The sequence below is a fragment of the Labrus mixtus genome, chromosome 10 (genome assembly GCF_963584025.1).
Source record: "Labrus mixtus chromosome 10, fLabMix1.1, whole genome shotgun sequence".
Classification (NCBI taxonomy): Eukaryota; Metazoa; Chordata; class Actinopteri; order Labriformes; family Labridae; genus Labrus; species Labrus mixtus.
Genome location: NC_083621.1, coordinates 30,541,948 through 30,564,042, shown reverse-complemented (window position 1 = coordinate 30,564,042; position 22,095 = coordinate 30,541,948). Strand labels below are relative to the sequence as shown.

General features: G+C 40.1%; 1 pseudogene; it reads left to right on the top strand.

Annotated features, from left to right (window-relative positions):
• Positions 1–7,111: 7,111 nt before the first annotated feature.
• LOC132982603 (NACHT, LRR and PYD domains-containing protein 12-like) lies at positions 7,112–18,552 on the top strand (annotated as a pseudogene).
• Positions 18,553–22,095: the final 3,543 nt, after the last annotated feature.

Genomic DNA, 22,095 nt, shown 5'->3' with positions numbered 1-22,095 from the left:
AGTCAAATGTACTTAATAATTTAATTGTTCTCAAATCAACGTTTTGCATTAATCCAACTTAAAATTAAGGCAAGCCAACTTAAAGTTTTCAGTTTTTCCAACTTAATAATTTGCATAACCCAAAAGTAAAATACTGCTCCTTTCTAACCTAATATTATGGTTTCATGAAAATTACTTTTTGTAGTAACCTTACAATGAAGGTTTAGTTTGTTTAATATAACTAAAATTAAAATTTTAAGTTGGCTGAAAATATGAAAAAAAACCTCAAAATCTGATGGGGTTTTTTTTTATACTTTATTGTATAAATGTAAATAACCATTAACTTTATGGCCACCAACACAGCTTTTGGGCCATCACATTACACATTTGTCCTTTTTAAAACACATATGCACAAAATGCAGAAGTAACTCTGTAGGACCACAAAGTTATTCTGTCAGCAAAGTGCAAAATAGTGCAACAAAGTATTACACAAAATCTCAACACAGTGTTATCACAACTATGAAAAAGTGCCAAGAGTATATGGTAAGTGGACTTGAGCTTATACAGCGCTTTTCTAGTCTTCTGACTACTCAAAGCACTTTTACACTGCATGTCAGACCCACCCATCATACCCTTTCACACATTGATGGTAGAGATCACTATGTAGTATCATCAGAAGTAACTAATCCCATTCATACACCACCACTGAAACAGTGAGAGCAATTCAGGGTTAAGTGTCTTGCCCAAGGACACATCGGACATGTTGCTCAGCTGGGGATTGAACCCTTGACCTTTCAGTTGAGAGGTGACAACTCTACCAACTGAGCCACAGCCACCCACAGTATATCGAAACCTCTTTAACCAGCTATAGCCCAGCACATAACACATATTGGTACATCATCCAAAAACTCACAGTAAGAAGTGAGGCCATTGATGATTTGTGTCTGCAGGTTTCTATATACTGTGGCTCAGTTGATAGAGTCGTCGCCTCTCAACTGGAAGGTCAAGGGTTCAATCCCTTGGGCAAGACACTTAACCCTGAATTGCTCTCGCTGTTTCAGTGGCGGTGAATGAATGGGATTAGTTACTTCTGATGATACTACATAGTGATCTCTACCATCAGTGTGTGAATGGGTAGCTGTGACAGGCAGTGTAAAAGTGCTTTGAGTAGTCGGAAGACTAGGAAAGTGCTATATAAGCTCAAGTCCATTTACCATATATGCATCTGAACAATGGGGATGAAAAAACATGAACACTTCTTCTAGAGTTTTAAATCACACTGTCACAACTGTTTGTTGTGTAACTGAACACATCGAAATGCAACCTTTCCCTACAAACGGAAGGAAATATGTCTGGAGAAAACAACAAACTTCTGCCAAACCCTTTACAAAATCTGTAAAAGCACAATTTGGCACTAGGCCATTTGTTGTTCCAGAGGAGGAATACATCGTAGTGTGTCGTTATTGCGAGCTTTGAAGTTTGCTATACAGATTGTGGACTTTGGCGGACATCTTGTGCTGATCAAGCTGCATGACTATTTTTTGGAGCACTTCAAAAGTGAAGTGAAGGGGCTTTGGGTAAGCTAGGTTGAGTGCATAAATCAAACCTAGAAGCAGGGCACAAGCTGACGCAACCGAAGTCAGTTCATGCAACACTTCCATGCCCTCAATGACGATGCCAATGTCTGCAGGTGGCTCCTGCAGTCCTTCCCCCTGCAGTCCTTCCCCCTCCTTCCAAATGACAAACACTGCCATGGTGAGCTACTCCAGGTCCCTCTGAACATCATGTGCTCCAGAGTCATACAGAGGGGTAGAGGACACAAACACAAATCATCAATGGCCTCACTTCTTACTGTGATTAAGTTTTTGGATGATGTACCAATATGTGTTATGTGCTGGGCTATTTCTTGGCTGGGTGTCATCACACACCACAACCAGCAGAGAGAGGTGTATCAATCTGACCATCTAACTGTAAGCAAGAAAGATAAGATTTCCCAAAATGTCAAACTATTCCTTTGAACTTATAATCAACTAAGCCAGGCAAATCCTTCTTACTTATAAAAAATAAAAATATTCGATCCAATATGTTGTGTATTGTTGCTGGGAATTACATTATGTCCAATATGGCCATGATAATAAATACAACATGTCAGCAATCCAACCAAGGTTCAGGTGTTATGGTTGTTCTAACATTTGAGAAAATCTCTCTTTTATAGTACACTAAATCTAGGATATTTTGTGTGTCCCTTGACAAGATGTGCTGACATGCAAATAACTGTTGAAACTTACAAGCTATTCCTTGATCAGGTCATCTGCATCTTCTCCCAGGAAGATGGTGAGGGCTTTAAGCACACATGCCCTCCGAAGATTAATGTCCACAGTCTAGAACAACAAACGTTGATTAATTTTATTGTTCTAAATCTCTTAAGACAGACATCCTTACTCTTATAGCTTAACTATTACACTTACGTTATTTAAAAACAGATAGTCACTTACAAGCCCAGAGATTCATTATAGAAAGAAAAAGGGATGAGCTCAGTGGTGTAGTTTTTGAGTCGCTAAAAACCTTCATGCAAATGAAAGCCATGATCAGCATTGGCCTGCCCATGTATTTATGAAGGATACATATATATTGTGACAGCCCTCTTAGTTATGAAGGGTCTCGTTTGATGGTACAGATTTACCTGGTCCAAAGTGTCCATGATGTACACAGTCTTTTGGCGTGTTGCTCCTCCTTCAGCACGGATGACTTTGATCAGCTGACTTGAGTGCATGTCTAACTGGGCCATGAACTTCTCCTCAAGAGGAACAGCCATGAGCCTCTGGAACTCTGTATTAATCTAAAAACAAAACACAAAGACAGTAGATATTGTATTATGGGAAAAAATGCAACTTGTCTCATCCTGTATACAAACTCAGAACACACAAAGTAACCACTGAAGCATACCTGCCAAAATGTCAATACCCCAGAAAGTATAACATGTGGAAATTAAAAATGTAAATTCTGTCATTAAGTTCAGTGTTATACGATCTCAACCACATCAACTTATGACCAATTCATGAAAGCTCACTGTAATAAATCCTGAAGCATACAGACTTTGATCACTTCAGTTCCATTCTTACCTCTTTCTGTGTGAAGAGTGCAGGCCATCTGTCCTTGAAGTCCTGAATGCTTGTTTCTTGGTTTACCACCTCATGTCATCTGTAGGCAAACGTGTTAGCCATTTTGTCTGCGATGACCCTTTCGTTGTTCCTTATCCCGATCACTGTCAGAAGTTCTAATCTCACTTTTTCCAGGCTATCCAGAGTCTTGCCAGTAGGAAAGGATGGATAAAAGTTAGCTTCAGACCGTTTTGGCTTCTTCACTTTTTTAGTAGGGAAAGCATCTGTAGTAGCTTTAGATTTCAGGGAGTTTACACACAGCTCAGGACACCCCTGCAATTTGAGCTGAGTCCTGTAGTTTTCCATTTTGTACTTAAGTCGCTGTTTCCAACCGTAGCAGCCATTGAATGAGCCAGGTTCTTTCAAACATGGGTGCTTTTTGATTAGGGCATCTGCAGGTGCGCAGAAATGTGCTTCCTCTGGGTAGGCCTTGTATCGGTAAATTTCGTCTGCTACTCTTTTCAGGATATCAGACAGCATTCGGGAGCTGACAATCAACATTTTTTGGCTCACACGGTACTCAGTATTCCCCCTCTCTAGCTGTAGCTCCGTGTCATATGAAAATTGGGGAATTGCAAAGTCTTCTGACCACTGTTGTGTTCGAGATGACACAGACTCAGGGGATGAGAGGATTATTGTGTCATTTGATGCCAACGAAGCACCGTCATCAGACTCAAATGAAACAGACAGAGATGAAGTGGACTGAGTGGCACTGATCAAAGGTGGATTTGTTTGCTGGTGGATCACCATGATTGTCCCCAAATTCTGAAGTTCAGTGGTGGAATTCAGATTGAAGAAGTCGTTGCCAAAATCTTGGTCCATGTATTGCAGTCTGAGGTTGTCCTTTAACCCAAAGGTAGTCTTTATCTCGCTGAGAAGGTCATCTAGTGACTCTGGGATGTGACTCTGGGATGCCATTTGGAAGAGTAAGTTTTTCAAATGTTGTTCTCCCCTAAAATCACCTTCAGTCTTGCAGGCGTCGAACCAGCCATGGTGGTCTGAGAAGAGAGCACAAGCACAGTTATTAAGGATCAACATGTAAAGCAAATCCCCTCTAGGGTTACCACTTACTTATTTCTGATTAGGACAGAATTTACTGTCGAACTATTGTATCAGACTGCATTAACTTTAACTAGGTGGACTTAATAAAGTGGCAACTGAGTGTAGATATATTATAAAAATGGGTTTAGCAAATCTAGGAAAGAAGAGGAGAAGATGGTAAGAGGGGAGGAGAAGAAGAGAAGAGGGGAGAAGAGGAGAGGTGGAGAATAGAGGAGGAGAAGAGAGGAGGCGAGAAGAAGAGGGGAGACTAGGAGAAGAGAGAAGGCAAAGAGAGGAGAAGAATAGGGGAGGAGGAGAAGGAGGCCTACAAGAAATTACGGGTCTATTTTCTGTGTTAAATAGTGTAATACTTTTTTCTATAATTTCTCATTTTGATTTATAGACATTTGTCCTCCATTCTACAAAGACTGAGTTGTGCTGACTATACCAGTGTGTGTGTATGATGTGTTTATCAATTTGTTTCTGTATATTTTTTAATTGTTGAAAGTAGTTGAAACAGGCCTGTAAACAATCACCTGCATTTCACCTTTACTGTAACTGTTGAAATTACATTTATTTTTTCAAATCTTTTTTTCACTACAACACACCATCCTGTAAGTTACATACAGCCACATTTCAGCCTGGTCTGTAGCACTCTATTCTATTCTAGGAGTGCAACTTACCTTAGGTATTCCAAATGAGTTGTGTCCTGGCCTGAAGTAACCACCGCCATTCATGAAAAACATTTGAAAAATAAAATTAGAAATCCATTAATATTAAGGAAAAGGAAATTTTCATTCCAGTGTTAAGTGTGATTTGTGTATGGTTAAGGAGTATAAATATATAACTGTCACTGCTCATTACCCCACCTGGTAACTGATTTAGGACAGGGAAGACAGGAGTCTGCAGCAGCAGACACAAACTAACACAGGTGCTTATTAACACACTGGCACAACAACACTGAGCTGGGAAACTCTTCACACAGCAAACATTTATCACCACTGCCTCGATAATATCCAGCGTAAATACGAAGGCAGCCCTGCCACCGCACACCATCTACTCCCTCCCCCACAGCCGATCCGTGCGTGTACGAGCGCTGCACGCACCCTCTCTCCTCCTCGCCCTCTTAACGTACATTGAAAACAACGCAGGCGGCAGTAAATTCACGCTTCCTGGAAGCACCACAGTTAAAGCATTGGCTGTGAGGACAATCCAAAAAGTGTGACCACATGTATAAATGTGCGCGCCGGAAGTAGTGTGAAGGGAACAGCGGGCCCAGCTTACTGCAATAATGTGCTAATGAATAACTAACACTAAGCCAACACCAACACACTGCATGAATACACAACTTTAAACTAACGTTATGATATTAAACAAAGAGAGTCCCGCCCGCTGACTCCTCACCTACCTGTCCAAACTACCACCTGGTCTGATAAGCCCGCTAGCAGAATGATAACGTTAACTGGCACAGTGGCAGGGTACAGATAATTTACTGTCCAGCTAAAGTATCAGTGGGGTATCATTTTACTCGAAGTGTTACACATCTGTGAATTGAACATTCACAGATGACAAAACATGACAAAACCAGTAAACTGCATTGAAATTATTATGCTAATTTAAAACTTGCTAACTTTAGCAGGACTGAATATGATAGCTGGTTTGGTTCAGTCAGTTTACTAAAAACTTAACAAATTTAACAATACAGTTGGACCATTTTATCTAACATATTAAAATATTTGTTTTATCTTTGACTTACCTTCAAAGACGATTCAGTATCTTCTTTACCTTCTTCCATCGTCGGAGCAGAGAAATTGGCGGCTCAACTGCAGGTTGAAAATTCGTGATGACGTCAGATGCACAGCATCACGAGAAACCTAATTGATGCAGGTTCACTCAAGTGAGAATAGCAGGTTACATGTGTACTGAGGGAACAACATGTAATTCCAAGTTGATATACTCCACAAATGTAGACTGCCTTCACTAAAGCAGAAGTCTGAATGAAACTCACTCATAACTTTACGTTACTTCAACTACTGCTGAAATACACTTTTTAGAGTGCAGGAGCACACCAGACTCTCTCTGAGTGTTTTAATTCTACAAGAAAGAAATGTAAAAGTATTGCACGAAACCCAGCAGCAAACTGATGTCACTGGCATGGTTGATGCAGCGACACTGCACAGATTCATTTCTCTATAACCCCACCTGAACAAAATAGTGAATAAATAATGAATTTGCTGTTGTATAGTTGGTACCCACAGGTAAGGGTTTGGAGGACTAAAAGTGCGAAAATGAAATATATAAATATATAATTAATTAAATCATTAAATGTGTCATCAATTATTTAATATTGGAAATAAATAAACAAAGATATAAATAAATATGTAATTATTTAATTAATTAAATGAATGTGTTATTAAATAATTAAATGATTATTTAAATGTGTCATTAATTATTTAAAATTGGTAATATATAAATAAATAAATAAATAATTTATGGAATACATAAATAATTAAATAAATGTTTAATTAATTATTTAAAAATGTTAATTCATTCTATGTAAAAACACATCTATTTATTCCACTATTTATTTAATTATTTCATGTTTCCTGCTCCAGCAGTGCATCATGAAATAACTTTATCTGTCATTCTCCCTGGCAGGGTTGCCAGACTAGGCGATTTCCCGCCAAACAAACAAACATGGCAGCAATCACAGAGGATCTGCATGAACCCACACCGGACATGATGCTCTAGAACGGCAGTGGGTATGTCAAAAGCCGGGCCCCTGGTCTGTGTGTGTGTTGCGGCCCAGTACGGGAGAAGCGCTGAAGAAGTTCTTCTAAGTTTGCGAACACTCTTCGGTCAATATCTTGGTCAGAGAGAGTGGAAATTACTCCAAGAACTTTAATATATCCCTCTGCTTTGCTAGCGACATGTTCAGGGTCCGAAATTCCAGCGTCAACATTCTCTGCCAGGTCTAAAATATCTGTTATCAACTCACAGGAGAGTTCATGCAGATCCTCTGTGATTGCTGCCATGTTTGTTTGTTTGGCGGGAAACCGCCTGGCAACCCTGCAGACCAAAGCAATGGTTTGTGACTCCAGCGTTAATCCCGCCCACTGAGTTTGATAGGGGAGAATGACAGATAAAGTTATTTCATGATGCACTGCTGGAGCAGGAAACATGAAATAATTAAATAAATAGTGGAATAAATAGATGTGTTTTTACATAGAATGAATGAACATTTTAAATAATTATTTAAACATTTATTTAATTATTTATGTATTTCATAAATTATTTATTTATTTATATATTACCAATTTAAAATAATTTATAATAATTTAAATAATTAATGACACATTTAAATAATTATTTAATTATTTAATAACACATGCATTTAATTAATTAAATAATTATATATGTATTTATATATTTGTTGATTTATTTCCAATATTAAATAATTGATGACACATTTAATGATTTAATTAATTATATATTTATATATTTCATTTTGGCACTTTTAGTCCTCCATATAAGGGGGTCTCAATCAATCTTTATTTGTATTGCGCCAATTTATAACAAGTGTCAATCTTGAGACACTTCACAAAAAGCAGGTGAAAGACCTTACTCTTTGCTTTGTAATATTACAAAAGAGCAGGTAAAAAGTACTCATAACTGAGATTTACAGAAAGATACATGCAGTAATATAATCTCAGAGAGAGAGAGAGAGAGATGAAAGCTGTGCTAAGGCTATCATTATCAACATCCACATGGATATTGAAATAGAAATTCTGCAAATTCAGATAGAAATTCAGAATATGGGCCAGGAAGGCGGTAAACTACAACAACTAGAACTGGCTGAAAGACAATCTAAACTAAATATTTAGAAACCTAGCTAAATATTTAGTATCTAAGCTAAATATTTACAAACACAGCTACATATTTACAGCTAATTATTTAGAATCAAAACATGTATTTTTAACATTTATACATGACATTAAACATTTAGATATCATATTTAATATTCATATTTACCAATGAAATTATCTTAAATTAATATTCACAAAAACTAAATATGACAAAGTTCACAAAAAATTCTCCAAATTGGAATAAAAAGTGACTTTTAAAAATTCACACCAATTTAAGGGGATGTTTTAGGGCTAAATGTGGAAAAATGTTGCTGTTATTTGTAGTGTGCGCAACTTTACAATCGGCGCCCCATAGTATTCAGAGTCCAGTGAGCGTTAATGTAACGTATAATAACACGTGTATCTAACCCTAACCCTATTCATGTTTTCAACATCAGTCAACGATCACTTTAGTTCTAAAGAAATGTCTTCACAGAGGGTGGAAGAGGAGAAATGTTTCTGTGGAGAGTTGCCCGTCCTGTCCTGTGTGTCAGGACGTCCTGAAGGATCCCATCTCTACCAGCTGTGGACACTGGTTCTGCGGACAGTGCATCACCTCATACTGGGACCAGTCTGGTTCATCAGGAGACTCGTCCTGTCCTCAGTGTGGAGAAAGATACAGAACAGGACCTGGACTGCAGACAGTCAGTAAGAGCAGCACTGAACAAAGTAAGACTGTACACCTTTCTGCTTCTGTGATCTCCTCCTAAAACAGGACTTTTATTGTACTGCACAGTCGCCAAGCTTTCCATTAAACACTTAGAAATTAAAGTCCTTTTTTCTTATTTTACAATAACATTTGAAAATAATAATCAGATTCTAGCATTATCTCTTTCAGTAGATAGAGGTCTGCAGGAGGTTTTAGAAGAACATAAGGTCAGTCTGAGGAGGAGATGTGAATGTGTGACTCAAGGAAATGAAGAAACAGATAGTAGAACCCTCCTCAACAGGATCTACACTGAGCTCTACATCACAGAGGGACAGAGTGAAGAGGTGAACACCCAACATGAGGTGAGACAGATTGAGAAAGCTTCCAAGATGGAGACCCTCCATGACACAACAATCAAGTGTCAGGACATCTTTAAAGCCTTACCCGACCAACAGAAACAAAAGACAGAAGCTCAACCCAACCAACAGAACCACATCAGAGTGGTTCTGACAAACGGCGTCGCTGGTGTTGGAAAAACCTTCTCAGTGCAGAAGTTCACTCTGGACTGCGCAGAGGACTCAGAGAACCAAGACCTCAGTCTGGTGATCCTGCTTTCATTCAGGGAGCTGAACTTGATCAGAGATAAGCGGTACAGTCTTCTTGAGCTGCTCCGTGTTTTCCATCCAACATTACAGAAGGTCACAGCAGAGACGCTCGCTGTCTGTAAACTGTTGTTCATCTTTGACGGCCTGGATGAAAACAGACTATCATTGGACTTCAAAAACAGGAAGGTTGTGTCTGATGTCACAAAGAAGTCATCGTTAAACACACTGTTGACAAACCTCATCAAGGGGAATCTGCTTCCCTCAGCTCTCATCTGGATAACTTCTCGACCTGCAGCAGCCAATCAGATCCCTCCTTCATGTGTTGACAGGATAACAGAAGTACGAGGCTTCACTGACGCCCAGAAGGAGGAGTACTTCAGGAGGAGGTTCAGTGATGATGAAGATCTGTCCAGCAGAATCATCTCACACATCAAGAAATCCAGGAGCCTCCACATCATGTGTCTGATCCCGGTCTTCTGCTGGATCACTGCCACAGTTCTGGAGCACATGATGAGCACAGAGCAGAGAGGAGAGCTTCCCTAGACCCTGACTGACATGTACTCACACTTCCTGCTGGTTCAGACAACGAGGAAGAAGCACAAGTATGGTGAGGGGGATCAGAGGAGTCCTCAGGAGCTGATGAAGGCCGACAGGGAACTTCTTCTGAAGCTGGGGAGGCTGGCGTTTGAACATCTGGAGAACGGAAACATCACGTTCTACCAAGAAGACCCGGAGCGGTGTGGTCTGGATGTCACAGAGGCCTCGGTGTACTCAGGAGTTTGTACAGAGATCTTCAAAACAGAGTGTGTGATCTTCCAGAAAACGGTCTACTGCTTTGTTCATCTGAGCGTTCAGGAGTTTCTGGCTGCAGTCTACATGTACCACTGTTACACAGACTAGAACATAAAGAAACTGGAGGCTTTTCTGGGAAGAAAAAATGTAGACTTAAGCCTGGCTGCCCTCCTAAAGGAAAAGCAATGATGAAATCCCTTAGAAGTAAAAATGGTAACCTGGACCTGTTTGTTCGCTTCCTTCATGGACTTTCTCTGGAGTCCAAACAGAGAATCTTGGGAGGCCTACTGGGTCAGAAGGACAACAGTCCAGAAATGATCCAGAGAGTCATTGACAACCTGAAGAACATGAAGAGTGATGAAACCTCTCCTGACAGAAGCATCAACATCTTCCACTGCCTGATCGAGATGAACGACCACTCAGTCCATCAGGAGATCCAAGAGTTCCTGAAGTCAGAGAACAGATCAAAGAAGAGACTCTCTGAGATCCACTGCTCTGCTCTGGCCTACATGCTGCAGATGTCAGAGGAGGTTCTGGATGAGCTTGACCTGAAGAAGTACAACACATCAGACCAGGGACGACAGAGACTGATTCCAGCTGTGAGGAACTGCAGGAAGGCTGTGTAAGTCCAGATGTGATGAGCAATATAAATAACTGTCATGTACTAATTAAGTTATTTTAATAAAAACAAAACAACATTCTCATTCATCAAATAGTGTTCAACTTGTTTATGTCCAGGAAAAGGACACTTATTGTTAGGACAGATTTAAAAAAAAAAAAAAGACATATCACTGAGAGCACCCCCTCCCAGCCTTCTGCAGGCATGACAAATCAATCACAAGCATCATCTCTTAAAACACTCAGCAGGTAGATCACAGAATAACTTTTCTGACACGAGGAAATCCTTCAGCTTTTTAAGATTTCTTTTACCTGAACATTTTGTTTCTGGGCTGGGTTTTTTAATCTTTTGACCAATAGGAAGTAGTCGCTGTATCTATATATTGTGTATACAAACAGCATAAGAATGAGACCATCCTCATTAGTTCTATTTTAATGAGTTTTAAAATGGTTTTCTAATACAGAGATAGATATCTGAACAGAGCAGGCTAACTGACTTTGGAAATGATCTAGGCCTAAATCAATCAATCAATCAATCAACTTTTATTTGTATAGCGTCAACTCATAACAAGTGTTATCTCGAGACACTTTACAAGAAGCAGGTAAAATACCTTACTCATTGTCTGTTAACATTACAAAAGAGCAGGTAAAAGACCTTACTCATTGTTATGTTACAAAAAGCAGGTAAAGGACCTTACTTATTGCTATGTTACAAAGATCCGGCCTATCCATCATGAGCACTTTAGCAAAGCAGCAAAAGTTACAGTGGTAAGAAAAAACTGCCTTATTAAAAGGCAGAAATCTTCGGCCGGATCCCCGGCTCATGACGAAACAGTCTTCACAGGCCTAGACTGCGCCGGGCTTGGAAAGGGATAGGGGGAGAGATGGGATAAGATGCAGGAAGAGGGATAGAGAGCAAGGGGGTGGGGGGAGGTAGACCGTCCATCAGCAATCCGGTGGGGAGGGGAGGGGGTGTGGGGGGTTGTTCTGGCAGGCCGCCAACCCACGATCCGGTGGGGAGGGGGTAGTGGTGGGGTGGGGGTTGTTCTGGCAAGCCGTCAACCGATGATCTTGAGGAGCCTAGGGGAGCTCAAGAGCTCCCAGGAAAGTAGGTGGTTAGTGAAGTAAATAAAACTACATTTTTAGATTACACATCTGAAAGATTTAGTAAGTGATTGACAGCTTGTTTGTAGGTTTAAAAACAAGTGATGAGTTAAAAAAACAATCAAAAAAATACAGATTCTATATATGTAATATGTATATATGTAAATTATAGAAAATGAAGTCTAAAACATGACACGTCAAACTGTTTCAACATCAAATGAAAGATGTTTGTCATATGTCCTCTTTAATAATGAATACTTTTGTGATCTGTATCACAACAGACTTTCTGGCTGTAGTCTCTCTGAGACTCACTGTGAAGTCGTGGCCTCAGCTCTGAAGTCCGACCCCTCCCACCTGAGAGAGCTGAACCTGAGTAACAACAAGCTGCAGGATTCAGGAGAGAAGCTGTCTGCTGGACTGGAGAGTCCAAACTGTCGACTGGAGACTCTGAGGTCAGATCACTGACTGTACCTTATAGATCTGTGTATACAATACTGACAGTGTTTTTTTATTTTAGTCTATAACTATCATTTCTTTTGTATTAATTAAATTCTCATCCATTGATTGTTGCTGAACAGTATCAACAAATGTTTTCAGTATTATCCTCTATTAAAATTTGAGGAGATGTCATTTGCTGTCTATCCTACCAAGTGTCTGAACTTTATGTAAAGTGCCTAATTGGATAGATTGTTGTACAGGTGAGATGTTGTTTCTGCTTTGCTTTTTCCAGCCTGTCGCACCTCCTACGGTGCCATTTGGTCAGCTGCAGGGGCGTCAGCTGGAAGCCGCCGTTCACTGATGTTTCGCCCCCTAAGCCAGTACATCTCCTGGCGGGGGGGCAGTGGCTTGTTGGGGACGTCTCCCCGCCACCTCCTGCAGCTGCCTCTATCGGGGTGTTAGCCCCCAACTGATGTCCTTCCTCCGGAGCCAAAGCCAGTAGCTGGCTTTTTCTGCTTCTTCACCTAGCTCCCTCAATACTTTGCGCAGGTTAGATCCCGTGGTGCCAGCACCGCGGAGAAGTTGGACAACCGCACTGCTGACAAAGCCCCGGCATCCGACCTCCACAGGATAGACCCTAGCCTTCCAGCCTGCCTCGCGGCACTCCGCTGCCAGCTTGGAGTACTTCAGATGTTTCCTCTAATGGGCTGCTGTCATGCCTTCTTCCCAGGGGATGGTAAGCTCAATGATGAGGACCCTTTTCTCCTCAGTGGACCACACTACGATGTTGGGCCGGAGAGTAGTTATTGTGATCGCTCTTGAGAAGACCAGCTGCTTTCTGAGGTCTACCATCATCTGCCATTCTTTGCCAGGTCTAAGTATGGTGTTCCTGATGTTCTGAGGTGCTTGGAGAGTGTTGCCTGGCTTGACAAATGCAGTTAAGGTAGACTTTGATGTTTCTGGACTACAGTTTGCTGCTACCCTACATCTCTCCAAGATCTCAGCCAGCTTGGCAAGGACTTGATCATGGTGCCACCTGAAGCGACCCTGGGTAAGTGCCACCTTGCACCCCAATAACATGTGCTGGTGACTCACCTTACTGTTGGTGCACAGGGGGCAACTGACTTCACTCCCAAACCACAGAGTAAGGTTCTGGGGAGGGTGTCGTAGGTGGCCCTTAACAGGAAGCTGAGTCTGGCTTGTGGCGTCCTTCAGATGTCTGCCCAGCTTATGCGCCTGTTCACAGTAGCATCCCACCGGGTCCATGCTCCTTGACGGCCTTGAGACACTGTTTTTATGTGAAAGCGCTCCTGTTCGATCCTGGTGACTTCATCCACAACCATGGTCTTGCGTTGTTTTTTAGTGGCCTTAGACCAGAACTGCAGCGGAGCTCCCCAGCCTAGCCCATTGCGACCAGTCTGGACTGCCCCCATCACTTCCCTGTGTTGAAGGCTGGAGATTGAGTGGTCTACCTGAGCCTGTGCCTGCCATTTCCTGCCTGTGTGGATGGGTAGTCTTGCACTTCTTACCAGGTGGTCAGTGGACTCTTTCAGCTCCAGTACAAGGCGTGCCTTCTCTTGCTTGTACCCAAGACTGATGGACTTCATTGGTAGCTCCAGCAAGTTTCGGCGACAGAGGCCAGCATCTGAGAAACAGTGGGGCAAGCCCAACCACTTTCGGATGTAGTTGTTAGCAAGGCTGTCCATCCTGCTAACCTCTGATGATGGAATCTCGCTGACCTTTAGTGGCCACAACACTTGATGGTACAGTGTGTGTTGGTAGCACCACACTTTGTATTTCCTTGGCAGATGGCATTTATCGATCTTTGCCAGGCCCTCTGCAAGTTGTTGCTTGGCTAGCCTCCCCATGTGTCTGTCGGACAAGTCTGCAGTATATAGCCTCCCCTGGCTCTTGAGTGGTTTTTCTGCCAGCCTTGGAATGGGCTCTCCACCAGCAACAAAGATGGTCTGGTTCTGTGGTACCCCTTTCCTCATCGAGAGACTTCTTGATTTTTCAGTCTTGATCTTCATTCTTGCCCATGTGATGAGCTCATCAAGGCAATTGAGGAGCCTCGCCGTGCATGGAGCTGTCTTAAGGATGCTTGTGACATCGTCCATATAACTCCAAAGTGGGGGAAGCGTTTCGTCTGATAGTAATTTGATACCTCCCACCACCTGCCTTGCCCCTATGAGGATTATCTCAAAGGCTATCAAATGCAATATGTGCAGGGCCAGTTTGCTGTGAACAATGTGCTCCATCAGTCAGTAGAGATTTCAGTACTAATATAACTCACTCAGCTGGGTGGTGTGGTTAGTAGGGTGTGATGAGATCTTGTGCCGCAAGATCTCACGATATTACAACGTCATATTTGTAGTTAAGGTGAAAACTGTCTCACGATATCAGCACATAGATGGAGAGCAGCAGCCTTCATGATGGAGTCTGATGTTGTTCTGGAAATTACCATATAACTGCACTCATCATTGATTTTTGTACTTGTATATACCCCCTATTTTTATCTATCTTATCTATTCTGTTTAAATTTGTAGTTTTTGTATGACCTTCTTACTTGTCTGTGCTGCTGCAATGCCCAAATTTCCCCTCGGGGGATCTATAAAGTATTATCCAATCCTATCCTATCCTATCCTAGAAGATGCTTCCGTCACTTATAAATTGTTAGAGTGGCAGAAATTGGAGAAACGGATCTCAGCTGCTCTTTGATCCAATCAGATCTAAAGATGTTAAAGAACAGATAAAATATCAGGACAAAGTATGTAACACATTTAAACCTGAACACATCTGGCTGGATTATGAATGATCCTCTCTTCATTCATTCTTTATTCAGATTGAGTGGCTGCAGTTTGTCAGAGATCAGCTGTTCTTCTCTGGCCTCAGCGCTGAAGTCCAACCCCTCCCATCTCAGAGAGCTGGACCTGAGTAACAACAACAAGCTGCAGGATTCAGGAGTGAAGCTGCTGTGTGATTATCTGCAGAGTCCAAACTGCAGACTGGAGACTCTGAGGTCAGATCACTGACTGTGTCATTCATTTGTATAATTTGGATCCAATGCCTTGATTAAAGTTGTATATTTTTTCTATTCTATTTTTTGCCTGAATTTAAATATTGATGAATTAAATCTTTAGGAGACTTATTCTCTTTCAAGTGGCTGAATAATGTAGAGATTTGATGTGAAATAATTTTTTAATTTTAATGTTATGTAAAGTTTTACAAACCTAATGAAGATACAAATCGGTATGTCAATCCTCTGGTTCTGCCACTATAATGAAATAATGATCACATTTTAGGTTCTAATAGCACAGAGCTGACCTGAACACATCTGAGTGGATTATAAATTATTATTTCTTCATCATTTATTCTTTATTCAGATTGAGTGGCTGCAGTTTGTCAGAGATCAGCTGTTCTTCTCTGGCCTCAGCCCTGAAGTTCAACCCTTCCCATCTCAGAGAGCTGGACCTGAGTACAAACAAGCTGCATTATTCAGCAGTGAAGCTGCTGTGTGATTATCTGCAGAGTCCAAACTGCAGACTGGAGACTCTGAGGTCAGATCACTGACTGTCATTTATTTGTATAATTCTGAACCACCGCTTTGATTGTTGCACATTTTAATATTTGTATATTTTAGTATTTGCCTAAATTAAAATCTTGAAGATTTATTTTTTTCAACAGATTTATTTTCTTTTAAATGGCTGAAAAATGTAGAGATTTGATGTGAAAATATTTTTTATAATAATAAAACAAAGTTTTTACAAAGTTAATAAAGATAAAAACTCTGTACTCATCCCCTGGTTCTGCTAATCACTGAAATAGTTAACACATTTTATTTGATAAATGTTCTAACACAGGGGTGTCCAAAGTGCGGCCCGAGGGCCATTTGCGGCTCGTGACTTCAAATGAAGAATCGGAAGATTTTTTCTCCGAGGCCTTGATTAAGATTGGCACATTATCTTATTTTTCTTTTTCATGTTAACAAGCTGAACATGCTGAACAATATTCATAAAATAGAAAATGTTCAGTAACATGTATGTTGTTGTTTTTTTTAAATCTACAGCTTTTACTATTTTCCACATTTTTTTGTAAACTATGAAAAAAAACATATGCAAAGTTTTTGCAAACAAGCAGACTGTTGTTTAACCATTTAATGACCTGAGCTAAATGCAGAAAGCTTTTCCAAAAAAAATGAACCACATTACAGGCTTGATTCTGAGGAAAAAACAAATGAAGTAGAATGAAGAAATCAAAATATTTTATTTCTCTTTTATTAAAGGGTTTCTTTAGCGAGCCTTTTGATTCTGATCTACAAAGCCTTACTTTTTTTTCAACTGTATTTTAAAAAAACAAAACCTGTGGCCCACGAGCAATTCTAACATGACAATTTTGGCCCACAAGAAAAAAAGTTTGGACACTACTGTTCTAACATCACAGAGCTGACTGAGATCAGCAGCCTGTTATTCATCTGTGCAAATGAACAGCTGTATGAATGTTGAGGTGATCTTTGGATGATGCTCAGAGACTAATATGAACACACAATTAGAAATGATGTCCTAATAAGTTTAGTGAAAAGATAAAAATCAGGACAAAGTATGTAACACATTTAAAACTTAACACCTTTATTATCCATGACTGGATAATAAATTATTTTTTATTCTTTTATTCTTTCTTCAAATTGAGTGACTGCAGTTTGTCAGAGATCAGCTGTTCTTCTCTGGCCTCTGAAGTCCAACCCCTCCCATCACAGAGAGCTGGACCTGAATGAGAACAAGCTGCAGGATTCAGGAGTGAAGCAGCTGGGTGATTATCTGCAGAGTCCAAACTGCAGACTGGAGACTCTGAGGTCAGATCACTAATTGTGTCATTTATTTGTATAATTTTGAAACACTGCTTTGATTGTTGCACATTTTAATATTTGTATATTTTAGAATTTGGCTAAATTAAAATCTTGAAATATGTATTTTTTCAGCAGATTTATTTTCTTTTAAATGGCTGAAAAATGTAGAGATTTGATGTGAAAACATTTTTATAATAATAGAACATTACGTTTTTACAAAGTTGATAAAGACACAAATCTGCACTCATCCTCTGGCTTTGCTAGTAACTGAAATAGTGAACACTTTTGATTTGATGAATCTGAGATCAGCAGCCTGTTGTTCATCTGGGCACATGAACAGCTGTATGAATGTTGAGGCGATGTTTGGATGATGTCCAGAGAATTATGTGAACACACAATCAGAAATGATGCTCTAATAATTTTAGAGAAAAGATATTTAAACCTGAACACATCTGACTGGATTATTCATTATTCTTTCTTCATCATTTATTCTTTATTCAGATTGAGTGACTGCAGTTTGTCAAAGATCAGCTGTTCTTCTCTGGCCTCAGCTCTGAAGTCTAACCCTTCCCATCTCAGAGAGCTGGACCTCAGCAGAAACAAGCTGCAGGATTCAGATATGGAGCAGCTGTGTGATTATCTGCAGAGTCCAAGCTGCAGACTAGAGACTCTGAAGTCAGTATCTCAGTTTTATTCTTTAGTAAACCTTTACATATCAGATCTGCTTCCCCTCGCCGACCTTGAAAAATTCTTCTGAATTTGAAAAAAAATTCCATAGTTGTAATTTTAGCTTTTTATTTTTTATTTTACAGACACTGTGAGAAGATAAAGAACCATGTCGACTCAAAAGTTACAGTAATATTACCATATTTTGATAAAACCTGGATTTCTGCAGTCCGTTGTTTAGTATGAGTATATAACTGTTACCATGATATCTATGGGCCGTAGCTAAATAGCTATATGTATACATGCTAGTTATCGGTTTGTAAGCTTATAAACGTTTTGGAGACAACGTAATATGGATATATTTATCTATTTGTTTGCAAACCGGAGACATAACTTGTGGTGACTTTCTGCTCCCGGTAAAGCTGCTAAACATGAGACAACGATGAACCGGAAATGATGCAGCCTCACGTTATCTAAATCTGTTATACATAATCTGCAAGAATGTTCATTATGTCATCTAATAGTTGCTTTTCCATTAGACGTGAGAAGGATCATAATACCGACTTGTTTTGGGCAATATTATAACTAGTCTGCGACCATGTATATGTAATAAGTGTATGAGGTTTTTGTTTTTCAATGTCGGTTTTCCTTTTATTCCAGGATTCAACTTCAACTCTCCATCAGTGATGAGCAGGAGCCCAGAGTGGAGCAGCATCACAGGCCTGCAGCATATAGACAGTGTGTGTTATGATAGCATGGCTGCTTGGGAGAGGGGAACAGAGTTATGAATCAAAGCTGCAGCGTCTGGAAAATCAGCGATGCTTTCCCAAGTACAGTATCCTGGCTACAGGGTGTGTTGCCTTGTGTAAAAATGTGTTACAGACTTGTACATACATACCTGTTGTGGCTTTGTTCGGTATTTTTGTGCAATTTCAAGTTGAGTTTTGTACAAGTTTTGTATGTTGAGTTCCTTGAAGTCTTTTGTTTTGACCAGTTTACATAATAAAACAGATATCCTTACCTTCTACTCTACTGTTGTGATTGCATTTAGTACCTGTAATTGACCTGTACTGGTAATGGTTATAACAATTAGTAATTGTGTGCATTGCTCACTGATTTTTAGTTCTATCTTCATGCATACATAAGGGTGTGCTTTTGGAAGTTCTCCAAATCTGAAGTTGTCCTGTTGGGTAGAAAAGGTAGACAGAAAAAAACCTGCTCTGTTAGTGACATACTTCTCACTTCCACTTCACACTGCACCAAATAACAAAGGTGAGCAGAGTCCTCATCTTGAAAATCAGCTGGAGACATAGAAAGAGTCAAAATATAAATGCAGTGTGCCATTTCAAATACATTTTGTAATGGTCCTAAATAGCAATGATGCATCATGCAGCCATTGTCGATTTGAAAAAAATTGGAAATGTGTTTGTATGGAAATAATTACAAATACAAGCATTTGCATGACTGGAAGGTGATCTGCGAAATATATATTTGTGTGTTTGAGATGCAAGTCAAATTTACCTGGATTACAAGACATCAGCCTCCTCCTCTTCCTCCTTCAGTAGCTGAACACCTTGGACAGCAAATACATCATTCCCGAATCAAAAGACAAGTAGAATATTACATCTTACCATTCAATGCAGGTATTTTTTTAGATAACGTTACTCCATGAAAACATACCTGTCGCGGTCTGACTGTAAGACTCTGGCAGGGTTGTAGGCTGCATTTGTTACTGGAGATGATACTGATACTGAGCCTTTTTAGAAAGCTGGAATAAAGTTCATAAATCATTATGCTGGTTGATACAACTGTGCAGAGTATGTACAGTAACGTTAGTTTCAACACATGAGAAACTTTGCATACGCACTGCTCAGATAATTAGCAGCCGGAGCTATCGTAACCTGAACCCGGGACAATACGCTGTCTATATTATCATGCTACGGGCTAAACTTATGCAGAAATTAGCTGACTTGGCTTTCAAACACCATGTGTCGAAAACTTTTCTCGCCTTGCATCAGTCAAAGTCTGCCCAAATAACTCTGACATATAAGGTTAGCATGCGTCGCTAACTCATCATCAGGGGACAGTGAAGTTATTCTGACATTCTGGTCGTTATATGATATAGACTAGGGTTTGTGTTGAAACAACTGATAACTATGACGCAAAGTTTATAACGAGCATAGTACTCACCAGTTCACCAGCAGCAGTGCCAGCTCGGTATCAGACTTACAGCCCACCGTTCCCCGAAGCTCTCTCCAACGTGTAAAAGCCTCTCCAATATTTACTCTAGTCCGGTATCTTGTTCGCTCACTCTCTCTTAATTCTTTATTTTATTCCTAGCTCCATCCGTCAACATGCTTTTCCTTTTAGCCTGCATCAAGCAGTACAGAGACGGGCTTACTCCTAATATTTACAGTCTCGGCTAACTCCGAGGACTTGTAAACTAGTGCCTTAAAGCAGTAAGTACCTCTCGCGAGATGACTCGCGAGCCATGTTCTTCCGGTCTGTTTCATATCTTAGAAAGATTACACCCACGAATGTTTAAAAACTCCAAACGAAGATATGTATTCAAAAACACGATTCTAATCAAATCCAAAATTCTAATTACATTTTTACCTAACGAAAAAATGAAGCAGTGTTCTTGTACAGGCTTGTGTTTACTTGTGTATCTTGTGTTGAAAGCAGCAGACTGAGAGACTGAAACACGTTGAAGTGCTGATAATGTGTGAGTGGGGGCAGGGAGAGCTATCAGAAGTTAATGGGCCATTAGTTTAAACAAAAAGACGAAATGTAATGCTAATGATTTGATTCCTTCCACAGTGGATGAGTCGCTTTTGGAGCACTTCCACTTGAAATCACTTTATTCAAACTTTAAAAACACACAGAAGAAATGTTTATGTTATTCAAGCGCAGCGTGGAACCAAACAAAGACGAGCTTTACAAGCTGTGTTTTGGATCATTAAGTCTATCAGGTGCAGATAAAATTATTAACTCAGATGTTAATGAGAGGCTCAACAGATGAAAATATGTGACCATTGTCAGTCGCATTGGCCCTCACTTATCAATCTGGTGTAGAAACCAGCGCAGATTTGGGTGTAGAAATGATCGTACGACAGGGTCCACGTGAGACCTATGAAACGTGCGTATCTGGCTGATCACGGCGTATGCAAGACCGGGTGTTGATAAGTGTGGCGGCTGGAAACAAACATAAGAATTTAACACTTACATAAAAGAAAGTCCTTACTTCGTCTTAGAGCCCCCCGGATTTCTTTATTCGTTATTATGTCACATGCAGTCTCAGGCCTCAGGGCATCTGCTGTGCGCAATTACGCATGTGGCACATCAGCGTATTTATTAGTTTAATCTCCGGACATACCGATTAGTTATGATCTAATGTTAATGTTCTGAATTCTTAAATATTTCATATTTCAGAGGCTAAAAGTTGTATTTACTATCCTCTGGAAGTTTTTCTGTCCTTTTAAAGTACCGGTAAATGTTTTTAGTTTTTCTGTTTCAATTTCTCTCAGTATTTTCTGCAGTGATATTCCTGTGCGCATGAATGTTTACCATGTATTTACTGAAAGCAGCCTCTCTTATCTTTAATCTTTAAAGTAAATCAATTAAACAAACAAAAATGTATCAAATAAAACACACAACTAAATAAATCACCTGACAGCCTGCGCTGCTCAACATTATTATTATTATTAAAAAGCAATGTAGCCTACAGAGATCGTTTGAGGTGGAGCGTAATATAAAATACATTTGAGATATCTTATCTAACAGTAAATCTGTGAACCTCTATCTGCCTGTCTTAACAAGCACTGTTATAGTATGATCTAATTATTCTCCGATCCAGACAGATTCGCTGCAGCGCAAGTCCACACTGAGTTGAAAATGTGCGTACACGAACTGAGACCTGGTGTGAGATTTGAGCGTACCCTCCGCTCACGTCCAAATTGATAAGTGCCGGACTTTGCGTGGAAATGACCATAGACCCATTTTTCTTCCGTACGTACGTTTGATAAGTGAGGGCCATTCTGAGTATCTATTTGAATGTAAAGTATCGGGAGGCTGGACTATTTCAGTTCTAATGCGCAGCCAGGGCGTTCAGTCTGGTTCTAATCATTCTTGATCGGTGCCATGTATTAGCTGTGTGGGGGGGTTAAATCAGTAAACCCAGAATAAAAATTGTATGAATAAGTAGGCTAATAAATAACATGATAAATTGATAAATTAATGACCTTGTATAGTATGGGATACTGTTGCTTGAAAATCAATGCACTTTAATATTGGG